The sequence below is a fragment of the Dipodomys merriami genome, unplaced genomic scaffold (genome assembly GCF_024711535.1).
Source record: "Dipodomys merriami isolate MVZ:Mamm:240054 unplaced genomic scaffold, mDipMer1.0.p SCAF_7, whole genome shotgun sequence".
Classification (NCBI taxonomy): Eukaryota; Metazoa; Chordata; class Mammalia; order Rodentia; family Heteromyidae; genus Dipodomys; species Dipodomys merriami.
The window spans coordinates 31,914,719-31,928,640 of record NW_027206290.1 but is presented as its reverse complement, the minus strand read 5'-3'; the positions used below and the strand labels follow the sequence as shown (position 1 = coordinate 31,928,640).

General features: G+C 42.4%; 1 pseudogene; it reads left to right on the top strand.

Moving 5' to 3' along the window:
• The first annotated feature begins 5,676 nt into the window (after nucleotides 1-5,676).
• LOC138817083 (large ribosomal subunit protein eL22 pseudogene) lies at nucleotides 5,677-6,107 on the top strand (annotated as a pseudogene).
• The last annotated feature ends 7,815 nt before the right edge of the window (nucleotides 6,108-13,922 follow it).

Genomic DNA, 13,922 nt, shown 5'->3' with positions numbered 1-13,922 from the left:
CAGGTAGCTAAATGTAGGGTTTTTCTATACCTTGGATTCTGCTCTGATTGGTTTGAACTTATATAATGTAGAAAGTGATGTTTTGGTTTTTTTATTGGTCAGGTCCACAATATTCTGATTGATTGGTAATTAATTCCTCATTTCCCTCCTGGAAATTTTCTCTCCAGAGTCCTGAAAAGGTTGTGGAAAGTAGGAAAAATTGGGTAGAGGCAGAGGCAAAATTTTCTGAAACAATGCTAGGCCAAGATACTATCCACGAACCACAGGTTCGAGCTCATCTGCCTTTTCATGGCGTCATATAGTATTCAGGTTTCTGGATTGGCCTCAGTCACTTAGCAATATGCTTTTCCTGTATCTTTAGGATTTCATAGCACATCTCCCTCCATCTGAGTGGTGTCCCAGGACACGATGTTCTAGTTTACCCTTTTACCTATTGAAGGGCTTCTTGGATACTTCTAAGTTTTGACAATTACAAACACAGCTGCTATAAATGTCTGTGCTCAGGTTTTTTGTGTGGTTTTCAGCTAATTTGGGCGCATACCAAGAAGCATGACTGTCAGATCATAAGGTGAGAATAAAACCTATCTTCCAAAGTGGCCCTATCCTTCCCAGTACATTCTCAGAAGCATTTAGTATTGTTAGAGACTTTACCCATTCTCATTGGTGTAGACAACAGTAGGCATGTATTGTGAATGCATGCCCATGTGTGTGCCTGTCTGATTTACTTGGGGATGGGCCCCAAGGCCTTGCATACTGGGAAAGTGCTCTATCACTTCTCCAGCCTTATCATTGTCACAATTTCCTATGGATATGACATTGAACACCTTTTCATATGCTTATTTGCCATCAACATATCTTCTTTGAGAGTATATTCAGATCTTTTGCCCACTTTTTATTCGATTGTTTCTTTCTCATTTTTGGCCCAAGTAAATCTACCCCACTTATCTTTTAGATCCCAGTAGTCCTTTCCTTGCTCCTTTAATTGGATTTAACCATGGAGCTCATGCCTGTAATCCTAGCTACTTGAGAGACAGAGAATGGGAGGATCACAGTTTGAGGCCAGTCTGAAATCAAAACTTCATAAGACCCCTGCTCAACCCATAGCTGGCTGCAGTGATATGCCCATAATATCTTAAATTACATGGGAAACTAAGATTAGGAGGATCATGGTTCCAGGCCAGCCATAGCAGAGAAGTCCACAAGACTAAACCTCAATGGGCAGAAATTGGGGAAGGTGTTGTGCCTGTCAGCTTCAGGAAGCCTGAAACTGGCAGATCTCAGTCCAGGCATTTGCACAGGACACAAATTGAAACCCTGTTTTTAAAATAACTAGACAGAGCTGAGCACCAGTGGCTCATGCCTATAATCCCAGCTACTTAGGAGACAGAGACCTAGAGGACTGTGGTTTGAAGCTAGGCAGGGTAGAAAAGTCCTTAAGATTTCATCTCCAGCTAACCAGCAAAATGATGAACTGGCAATGTGGCTCAAGAAGTAGAGTACCAGTCATGAACAAACAAGCCAAATATAAGACTCACAATTCAAGCTCTGATACAGGTGTATGCATGCATGTACACACACAAACATATACACACAAACACACACACATGCATACAGAGCAGAAATAGGACTGGATGAATGGCTTAGTGGAAGAGTACCTGTCTAGTACGCATGAAATCTTGAGTTCAAACCTCAATACCATAAAGTGAGAGAAGGGAAGAAAGGAAGGGAGGGAGGAGGAAGGGAAGGAGGGAAGAAGAAAGAAGGAAGAAGGAAGGAAGGCAAGGAAGGTCATTATATGAGCATTTTAGGCTTCTTTAGCTTTTATATGTATTTATGAAATAATTTGAATACTGCCTATTTCCTTTGAGTCTGTAAGAGCAGGTACTATATCTAGCTTTATTCCTTGAGATAAATCCCTAGGGCTACCTCTTGCTATGCTTGACACATAGTAGGTCTCCACAAATACTTAGGGAGAAAGGAATCGCTAATGACCTTCTTGGAGAAGGAAAGTTGGACTGGGGAAGAAGGGTCATTTAAAACCAACCACCTCCAGGCCAGGGTGAGTTCAGAATTTCAAAGAGCATGTATAACAGTGGGAGAGGGCAGAGAGCCAAAAACAAGAGCCAAAAAGCAGCACAGCCTGTAAGACTGGTGTCAGGAATACTAACATGTAAACTGAGCTGAGGTTTAAACAAATGATAGAAACCACAGAAACTCTTCTTTAGAAAATTATTTGGAGCAAGTAAAATAACAAGGAAGAGCCGGGCCCCCACACTTAACTTCAGGAGGCAACATTTTTCATACATCATGTCTTTTTCCCTTAAGACCGGAAAGCATAAAGGCAAATTCCAGAAGGAGAACGTCAAGCTCAAGGTCAATGCCGAGACTTCAGATGAATCTCATCAGAGCTCAGGAATACTATTGCACAGCCACTGTCTGTGATTTCTGAGAAACTTGGGAAAGAAGCCAACAATCAGGGAAGTGTGAAATGTTTGTCAATTTTCAAAAAGAAAGAATGTGCAAATGGGGTAAATTTAATGACCTCTGACTTCCAAGCTTGAAATTAATTTATGATGCAAATCTGAACTCGATTTGGAAATGGAGTGCCTAGAAAGTGGAATTTCAAAAAAAAATTTCTTTTCTGCCTCAATAAACTTCCATTTAAAAGTTGCCAGCTAGCCTGAAGAAGACAGCCAATCTTCTGGAAGGAAGTCTTTGTCCCCAGAACAATTGCATGAACGGTCTCCTTCAGTTATGTAAATGTAGCAGCTAGGCATCATTACCCTGGAAAATAGGATGTAACTGGACATTTTCTCCTAATGTGCAGCTTGACAGAGCTGTTCTTCATATTTCTAGGTATGAAGAGCTGATTGAAAAAAAAGAGAGAGAAAGCTGATTGGTGGAAGTAAATGGGAAAATTTATACAGAGACAGGAAGCCTTCTGGGAGAAAAGGCATCCAAACTGAATCTTTGTCACCGCAGGCTAAGTATTAGATCTCTTATGCACTGAAATAGCCACACCAGAATTCACCTGGCTTCTGCTTCAAATGACTAGGCTCTCCTCCCAAGGGAAGAGGAGATGTGTGAAAATGGTGACAGGGCTGTCCTTACTGCAGGGGGCGTGTACATGGGCCTGAGGCTACAGCCTCCTCCCAGCACAGCTGTCCTAAAGAGAAAGCCTCTGCACAGGATCCAAGAGTGTAGTGTCCTTGTTCTTGTCTGGGTCCAATGCTGGGAGAGACCCACTTGCCTGTGATGATGCCATCCAGGGGCATGGATTTATTATCTCTACCCATTAAAGAATTAAAAGGCAGGAAAGTGTTTAATGTAAGCTGAGCAAGTTTATTTTAAAGTGAAGGAGAGCTGTGATAGGGAGACTGGCAACAGCCCTCCAAAGAGGAGTCTAATGGAATCTGCTTGAAGGACAGTTTTTATAGAACAGGGCTCTTTCCATATGTCCTCCCCTGGGCTTTGCTTCCATTGCTTGATGACATGTGTGTGCACCACCCAGGCTCTTTTTATTGGTTGAGCAAGCATGCAGGGAAGTATGGAAAGAAGCATCTGAGCAGGAACTCAGCATTATGGGAAGAGGAAGCATTTGAGCAGGGGGCTAAGCACCGTGAGGGGACACATGTTATCTGCCACATGTTATGCTGGCCACTTTTTATGCCTATCTACCTGTTCCCCTTTCTTCCTTCAGTGACATCAGCATAGCAGGTGAGTATGAGGCAACACAGATGGAAACAAGGGAGAGAGACAGAGACGGAGACAGAGACAGACAGACAGAGACAGAGAAAGACAGAGACAGAGAGACACAGAGAGAGAGAGAAAGAGAGAGAGAAGAAGGCAGGGAGGGAGAGGACAAACCCACAAAGATGGAGGGGGAAAAGCAGGAAGAAACAGAAGTTAGAGATGCTCTGGGTTCTTTTGGCCAATACAACATGGTATAAGTAGCTAGGAGGCAGGAGTTTATTTAGTGCACTGGGATGAATAATATCCTTCCAAAATTCCTGTCCAACTGGGAATTAGGAGGATTGAGGAAGAGGCCCTGACAGACTCTCCCTTAGACCCTCCAGCCTACTTACCCCTTAAGTGTGGATGCCTCACTTCTGCAACTCTAGGAGAATAAGTTTCTGGGTTTTTGTTGTTGCTATTTTGTTTTGTTTTTCTGGTCCTGGGGCTTGAACTCAGAACCTAGACACTGTCCCTAAGCTTCTTTTGCTGCAGGGCTAGTGCCCTACCACTTGAGCTACACCACCACCACTTCTGGTTTTGTTTTTTTTTTTTTTTGATTAATTTATTGGAAATAACAATCTCACAGACTTTCCTACCCTGACTGGCTTCGAACTTCTATCCTCAGATCTTAGCCTCCTGAGTAGCTAGGATCACAGGCATGAGCCACCAGTGTCTGATGTTTTAAGTTTGTGGTATTTTATTCCAGTAGCCTGAGTTGATTTGGACATAATCAATAAAATAATAAAAATTATATGAATCCTCTTTGAATCCTAAACAAGTAAGGCAAGTTACATCAGTTACAGATAATTGAAGAGATGCCTTATTTGGTCTGATACATCAAGAAAATGTTAAGTTGATGACACCAGGATTGATGGCAACTCACGTGAGAGAAAGTTTGTTCACAGTTGCTGCTAGCTTGATATGTGAAAGAAATGAGACTTGCTTACTCAGGAAGATAACGATTGATACAGATGTGCTAATAGCAATGAACTTGCTAATCAAGTTTCTTATCAGAGCAGTGTAAAACGATGATGATATAGTTCATAGAAATGACTAATGACTGAGTGATGCACAGGAATCATGCAGTGGGTGTACTGGCCAATACAGAAAAGCAGTTTTTGGGAAAATGCTGAACATATATTAAATAGGGATCAAAGAACTTCAAGATTCCAAATTTCCCCTTTTTTAATGGTGCCTTTCCTCCCAGAAGGGGATAAATCAACCCATGGAGGAGTAGATCAGCAAGTGTCAGGGACAACACACAAGGGTGCAACAGCGCCTTAGTGGTGTACCTTGCTTGACCAGCACTCCTCTCCTGCTTTCTAAATCTCTTGCAAGCATCCCTTGTGGCTCAGTCCAACTCTAAATGATACACAGAAGGGAATTCTGGGAACTGAGTTCCAGCTAAGCTAGTTGACCCTTCACAAGGCTAATGCAACATGTGAAAGACCGTGTATGTGTATGTGCACATGCGCATGCATGTACACTCACACATGCTGCTCCTTGAATTCAGGGCCTACGTGCTGTCTCTGAGCTTTCTTGTTCAGGGTAGTGTTCTACCACTTGAACCACAGCTTTACTTCCAACTTTTTTGGTGTTTAAAAAAATAAAGTCTCGTGGGCTTTCCTGTCCAGGTTGGCTTTGAACTGTGATCCTCAGATCTCAGCCTCCTGAGTAGCTAGGATTAGAGGCACGTGCCACTGGCATCTGGCAGAAAGCTAACTTTTTAACTTTTAAAAACTTTTCACTGGGATATAAATTTAGTACAGTGGTAGAGACCCTGGGTTTGATCCCCAACACCACCAAGATAATAATAATAACAACAACAACAACAATAACAACAACAATTTCCACATATTTGCACTGAGTTCTTATATTCTGTTCTCAGAGCTTTACCAAATGTTTCTATCTTATAGAACAGTGTGATGGCTTTTCTGCCTCTGCTGCCGCCATGCTGCCGTGAAAAAGCTTGTGGTGAAGGGGGGCAAAAAAAAGAAGCAGGTTCTGAAGTTCACCCTGGACTGCACCCCCCCTGTAGAAGATGGAATCATGGATGCTGCCAATTTTGAGCACTTTCTCCAAGAGAGAATCAAGGTGAATGGGAAAGCTGGAAATCTTGGTGGAGGAGTGGTCACCATCGAGAGAAGCAAAAGCAAGATCACTGTAACCTCTCAGATGCCTTTCTCCAAAAGGTATTTGAAATATCTCACCAAAAAATATTTGAAGAAGAATAATCTATGTGATTGGTTACGCGTAGTTGCTAACAGCAAAGAGAGTTAGGAATTATGTTACTTCCAGATTAACCAGGACGAAGAAGAGGAGGAAGACGAGGATTAAAATTCATTTATCTGGACTATTCTGTATGAGTTCTTGAATAAAACTTGGGAACCCAAACAGTGGTTTATCCTTGTAAAAAAAAAAAAAAAAAAAAAAAAAAGAACAGTGTGATGATCAAAACCAGGAACCTGACATTGATGCTGTTAGCTAATTGACAGATCTTATTCAAGTTCAGTCAATTGTCCCACTGATCAGCTTGTTCTGGTCCAGAATCCAAACCAGGTTTCCACATGGCATTTAGTTGTCAGATCTTCTTAGATCTCTGTGGCCTGGGGCATCTCATCCATAGTCTGAAAAACTCAACAATAAATATGACAGAGCAGGAAATATCCAGAACAGTGATAGTCTGGGAAGCAAGTAAACTGAAGAGACATTGCTGGACCTGATGCTTGCAGCCTAGGGAAGAGAGAAGTCTTAAAGATTGCATTTGTTGCCTTTAAAGGGTCTACAACACCTGGTGACCTTCACACAGAAGTTGGAGTACACTTGCTCTGCCTTGCCCCAGTGGGTGGGAAGTAGAAGCAATGGGGAAAAATACTACTAAGAAGAGTTCAGGTTGGGACTGTTCAGAATATTCTATATTCTATCATGTGGAATGACTAACTGTATGGCCTTGTGCTATACTGGGCTGGATCACAGTAGGCAGGTAGGCCTGATAAACAAGAAGCCAGGTAGAGGCAGGTCAGGGGTGGGGCAGCTGGCGGAACCACATGACTCAGGGACATTAGACTCTGGGCAGAGAATGAGTAGACAGTGAGTTGGTTGGAGAAGGTTCATGAGGCAGTAGCTGGGACTGAAGACAGCTCTAACAAGTTGGCTACTGAATTTTCTCTTAATAAGAAACTTGAGACACCACCTGAAACCCTACCTGAGCATAGCTGGTAGTCTAGCTGGTCAGGGCTAGGAAGGTGGCTCAGTGGTAGAGTGTTTGCCTTGTATGCATAAAGCCCTGCGATTCCTCAGCACCACATAAGCAGAAAAAGCCGGAAGTGGTGCTGTGGCTCAAGTGGTAGAGTGCTAGCCTTGAGCTGAAGAGCTGAGGGACAGTGCCCAGGCCCAGAGTTCAAGCCCCAGGACCAACAACAACAAAAAAGTCTCTGGTCTGCTATGAGAAAAAAGTGTTTTGGAGGAAGAGTGTTGGCATCAAAAACACAATGGCACCTCTTAAGAGAGAGGTGTGCTGCAGGCTGGAAAACTGCTAACCCTGGTCCCTGACATGATTTAAGTCTGAGCAGTCCTGGTTGCTGGACATTTGTCATCCAAAGGGATGTTTATCTGAAATGTATATAATCACCAAAAAGCAAAACCATCTAAATGGCAGCAAGGAAAAGTAATTCAAGTATAAGTGAATATCTCACAGTTTCCTTCCTCCTTCCTTTCTGTTTACTTCCCTTCCCTTCCTTTTTGTTTCTTTTCCTTTCTCTACCACTTGAGCCACACCTTCAGTCTGGCATTTTGCTGATTAATTGGAGATAGAATCTCCCAGACTTTTCTAGGCAAGATTACATGTGTCAACCACCAGCACCCAGTTCAGCACTGGTTATTTTTGAGAAAGGGTCTCATGTCTTGCCACGGAACATGACCCTCCTATTTTCAGCTTCCTTTTGTAACTGAGACAATGGGCATTCACTATACCCAGCTATCACTTGAGAAGGAATCTGTTTCGCATACTTTCCTACCAAGAGGATCTGAAACCAAAATCTTCTTGATCTCAATTTCTTAAGTAGCTAGTACCCAGTACATTTCTAATCTTCTCCTTCCTCTCTTTCTCTTTCTCCTCCTTCTCCCTCTCCCTCTCCCCTTCCCCTTTCCTCCTCTTCCTCCCCTTCCCCTTTCCTCCTCTTCCTCCCCTTCTTCCTTCCTTATATAGAACTAGAGATTGAACTCTTACTAGAGAACTTCTATAACTTCAGTCATGCCTCCAGCTTTTTTTATTTTTGCATTGGCTACCTTAAAGGTATGATCTCATTGTATGCCAGGGTTAGCCTGGGCTAGACTCCTATATGTGCTTTCCCATATCACTGGAGATGACAGGTATGCACTACTGTACCCAGCTATTGTACTTCCCCCATATCTATGATAACAGTGCACACCACTACACCTAGCCATCGGTTGAGATAGAACCTTTTAAATTTCTTTTTTCTCAGGCTGCCTTCAAACTGCAATCCTCTAATCTCTGCCCGTCCCCCCTCCCCCCAGGTAGTTAGGATTACAGGTTTGAGCCACCATGCCCAGCTTCTGTTCTTGAAGTTAATCAAGAGTTGATATTTTCTTCCAAGTTAATCAAGCAAACAGTTCACAAAATCCTGAAGGTTAAGTAGCAAACAAATGAAGAATGATGTAGCACTGTCATGACTGTTATTACTCTGAGACAGTCACTACCTGACTGCAGATACTCGTGTCTGTGTGTCCATCTGGTTGTTAGTCCACCCATCATCTCTTTCTCTATCCATTCATATCTTCTCTGTCAAACCATTATTCATTTCACAGACTGTGTTGGATACTGGAGGATAGGAGTATAGAGGACAGAGTGTAGAGTGAACTTGCCACTTGGGTGAACTTAAGCTAAAAATTTCCATTTCAAATGTACCTAACCAAGAAATTTCTACAGATTAGTAAAAGCCTCTTGTTACATGCTAGATATGTGGCCACCAACCTATGGGTGAACTTAAGCTAAAAATTTCCATTTCAAATGTACCTAACCAAGAAATTTCTATAGATTAGTAAAAGCCTCTTGTTACATGCTGGATATGTGGCCACCAACCTATGTGTTAAAGCTTGGTAAGCAGCCTGTGGGAGTATTGGGAAGTTGTGGACCCTTTAAGAGGTAGGGCCTAGCAGGAGGAAGTTAAGTCACTGGGTTGTGTCCTTGGGACTCAGCCCTTTCCTCTCTCTTTTATTCCCCAATGATGATGGATTAGGCAGCTTCTTCTAACAGGGGATCCTGCCATGATCTACTACTTCACCACAGGCAACAAAACCAACCAACTGTGGACTTGATGCTTCTGAAACTATAAGCCAATCCTTTTAAAGTCAATCTCAGATATTTTGTTACAGTAGCAGAAAGCTGACTATCACATCATTTATAAGAAATACCTTAAATTTGTATTTAACAAAAACTTTCAGTTTATGTGATTTATAAGAACTTTTGGTATTCAAAATTCAACTTCGTAAATCCAAAGAAAAAGAATCAATGCTCCAATCCCTTTCCTTCTCATATTCAAGATTATGAAACCCTAGCTGGGCAATGGCACTTAACTATAATCCCAGCACTGGCAAAAGGACCACAGGCTCAAGGCCAGCCTAGGCTGTACAACAAGACCCTGTCTCAAAGACCCACCAAAATAAAAGACTACAAAAAGTCCAGTGATGGTGGCTTATACTTCTAATCCTAGCTACTCATGAGGCTGAGATCTAAGGATCAAGGTTCAAAAGCCAGCCCAGCCCAGTCCATGAGACTCTTATTTTAAATTAACCACAAAAACAAAGTTAGAAGTGGACCTTTGGCTCAAGTGGGAGAGCACCAGCCTTGAGCTTAAAAGCCAGAGGACAGTGCCCAGGTCCTGAGTTCAAGTCCCAGTACCATCAATCAATCAATCAATTAATTAATTTATCAACAATCAGGACACCTTCTCAGATGACCAAATATGGTTTCACTCACAGAACCCAGAGGGAAAGGCCCTCAAAGCCAGAGAAACATACCAAGATAGAAAGGAATTGTTAAGAGGTGAATCACAACAGCCACAACAAGGGTGTGAAGAAGCCTGTGGGCAGCTTTCTTGGATGAACATCATACTTAAGCCTGGAAGTATTCTCAGCACAGCCCATGTAGAGATCTGCAGGATCGGGACCATTGCTGCACTGGGCCGAGTGAGGCTGCCAGTGGTCAACTCATAGCCATCAAGGGAGCTGAGTCAGGCAATGCACTGTCAGTGCCTCATTCATCACCTGACTTGGCTCAGATTCCTGACCATAAGTTGGGTTCTTTGGAGCCTTCGAAGCTAAAATGAGGGAGGATGGGGGTGGGGCAGGGCTCTCTTCAGAGCAGAACTGGGCTTCTGGAGCTAGACCCACCAGCATTTCACAGGCTCAATGACTGCCAGGCCTCCTCAGCTGCGCTTTGATTTCTGGTGGGAGAAATCGTTGACAGCATTTTATTTAAGGTTGCTTTGTCCTACTTTAGACAGTGGCATTCTTCTTTTTTTTTTTTTAAGGCCTAATATTTCTGAGCTTAACTTTGCTTTAAAATGAGGTAAAAGAAAATATCTCATGGCTGGGTGCCAGTGACTCACACCTGTATTCTTAGCTATTCAGGAGGCTGAGATCTGAGGATGATGATTCAAAGCCAGCCTGAGCAGAGAAGTCAAGTCTGTGGGATTCTTATCTCCAATAAATTCCTAAAAAGCCAGAAGTGGAGCTATGGTGCAACTGATAGAGCACTTAGCCTTTTTAAAGCTAAGGGACAGTGCTCAGGCATTGAGTTCATTAAGCCCCAATTCCAGCATACACACACATACACACACACACACACACACACACACACACACACACGCACGCACGCACACACACACACACACAAATATATTTCATAGAGTAACTGTAAAAATTAAATGAGATACTGTAAAAATTAAATGAGATGTCCATCAGAAGACAAGCCTTGGCATGAGGAATCAGTTACCTTAGATTTTGTGTGTGTGTGTGTGTGTGTGTGTGTGTGTGTGTGTGTGTGTGTGTGTGTGTGTGTGTGTGTGTGTGTGCTAGTCCTAGGGCTTGAACTCAAGGCCTGGGCACTGTCCCTGAGCTTTTTTGGTTAAGTCTAGGCATAAAAAAATTGAGCCAAACTGAAGGGTAATGAGGAAGATTTTTTTTAGTAAAATGTTTAAAAACTAATATTTTGAGCCAAGCACTGGTAGTTCGTGCCTGTAATTCTAGCTGCTTAAAAGCCAGAGATCTAAGGGTTATGGTTTGAAGCAAAGCAGACTTTGAGACTCCTGTCTCTAATTGATCAGCAAAAAGCAGGAAGTGGAGCATTATCCAAGTCCTGAGTTCAAGCCTAGTACTGGCACAGAAAGAAAGAAAGGAAGGGAAAAAAGGAAGGAAGGAATAAGGGAGGGAAGGAAGACAGGAAAAAGGGGGAAAGGGAAAAGAAAAAAAGAAATATTTCATCACTAAAAGGCTTCTTGAAAAGTAAGAACTTTCCATATCAAATACATGGGAATGATACACCAATAGCCTCAGTGGTCATCAGAAAGCAGAAAGAGAAGGGAGTGGTACCAAGATAAAAGATGCCTGGGATTAAAGAGCAGCCTGCAAACAGGGGTTGCCATAGAAACCTAACACATTGGGCAATGTACCCAGAAATACAAGGGAGAGTCCAGGTGAGGGATGGGATGGGCAGGATTTTACATGGACAGCTCAGCCTAGTGTAGCTCTCCGTTATCTAGTCTCCAGGTTGTCACCAGAACTGGGTGAGCTATGCCTTGTGCATGTTTTGAACAATGACCATGTATCTATTTCTTGGTGAATGCTATGTGCAAAAAGATGAAGTCACACTTGCCATAGGAGGTCCACAGGTGTCCGTCCAGGACCAATAGACAGACTGGCAAACAAACTGTGCTGGGTTGACATCAATGGATTCTACCAGGGGGTGGGGAGAGCAAAGAAAAAGTGGTCCAGGTATAGGGAAAATGAAGTCAGAGCTGCAGAGTAGAGAGCAACCTGACATGTACTAGAAGATGAACAGTGAAGGGTTGTTGCTCCTGACAGAGGAAACCTCATTGCAAAGATTCTGATATTGGAGCTAGTTTGGAATGTTTAGGAAAGTATGTTATTGGGCATGATTGGGTAGAGGGCATGATGGATGGTACAAGAGAAGGCAAAGGAAATCACAGATTTAGTTTTTCCAAAGTTCCACTCACTCCTGACAGTCTGTAATGGTCACCAAAGTATTTCTGCCAGGTTCTGTGTGCCAGGGAAGCATTTTTTTTCTTAGTAGAGTCATCCTTCTGTAATTCTTGGGCCGGAATGACAAGAAAAAAATCTTGTACATGTTCAGTTTTTTCCCAAGTGTTTTTGATTCACAATTGGTTGGACCCACAGATACCAATGCTGACTGCAGTTTTGAAAATAGCAGATCACAACCCATTAGTGGTCATGAAATCAATTTAATTACAGAAGACAGATTTTTTAATAAGAAAAATGAAAACATTTTTATGTTTTTAATAAATAAATACACCAAGCATTGCTTTTCACATAATCTGGTAAAGGAGCTGCTTATTTTGTACATTCCAACCTGTCATGGACTGATACTTTGTAAAATAAAAACAACAAGAATGAATTACTCAGAAAAAGATGCTCTGAGATGCCATGCCAAGTTGCTATCTATTCCTAAACCACTATTTTTTTAACTTGAGATATAATCCAAAAACTGTAAAAGTCACCCTTGCATAATAAATAACTCAATGTTTTTCAATATATTCACAGTCATGTAACTCAACCAGTTCTAGACCAGACTGACCTTGGGCTACAATCTTCCTCTCTCAACCTCTCAAGTATCTGGGACCACAAGAGTGTGCTATCATATCCAGCTCATTTTGTAGTTATGATCTTGCTAAATTTTGTTGTTGTTGTTCAAACTGGCCTCATATAACAGTCCTTCCCATCTTCCCCTCCCAGATATCTAGGATTACAGGCATTTTAGGCTATTACTAATAATACTGAGATAAATATTCCATAAGCAGATTTTTGAGGATGGATATGCATCCTCATTTCTCTTGGATCTGTACCTAGGAATGGAACTAACTGCTGGGTCACCTGGTAACTCTATGTTTGTCTTTTTGAGAAACTGCTCGATTGATTTCCACAGTACCTACACCATTTTGCCTTCAGCCTGTAGTGTATGAAATTTCTACTGTCCTCTACCTGCTTGTCAACACTTGACATTCTGTGTGTGTGGTGTATGTATGTGTGTGTGTGTGTATGTATGTATTTGAAACCATTGCCAACCTTGTAAGTATGAAATGGTATCTCCTCATAACTTGGGTTTCAATTTCACTGGTGGCTAATAATGACAATGTCTTCTCATATGCTACATACACATTCTTCATTTCTGTACTTGCCTCCTTCCAGGCTGGGGCCAGCTGTTTAACAAGTCTAGTTGAGGAGCAGAGGACAGGAAAATATGAGAGCCTCTCATGGTGGAGTGGGGCTAAGTGCTGAGTCATGGAACCCTTGCTTCAGCTTCCAACCACAACAAATTCCAGAGATAAGTATCTTAGAAAGAGAAATGGAGCAGGGCTCTGGTGGTTCACGCCTGTCATCCTAACTGCTCAGGAGGCTGAGATCTGAGAATCACAGTTCAAAGCCAGCCTAGGCAGAGAAGTCCCAGTGAAACTCTTTTCTCCAATGAACTATTAGAAAACCGGAAGTGGTGCTGTGGCTCAAAATGGTAGAGTACTAGCTTTGAGCAAAAAAAGAGCTCAGAGACAGTGCCCAGGCCTGATTCAAGTCCCATTACCGACAGGAAGGAAGGAAGGAAGGAAGGAAGGAAGGGAGGGAGGGAGGGAGGGAGGGAGGGAGGGAGAGAGAGGGAGAGAGAAAGAAAGAAAGAAAGAAAGAAAGAAAGAAAGAAAGAAAGAAAGAAAGAAAGAAAGAAAGAAAGAAAGAAAGAAAGAGAGAGAGAGGAAGAAAGAGAAATGGCTTATTTTGGCTCATAATTTTGAAAGTCCTAGTCCATGATATATCAACCCCCCCCCATTTTTTTCCTGCTGGTTCTGCGGCTTAAACTCAGGGCCTGGGCACTGTCATTGAGATATTTTTGCTCAAGGCTAACACTCTATCACTTGAGCCAC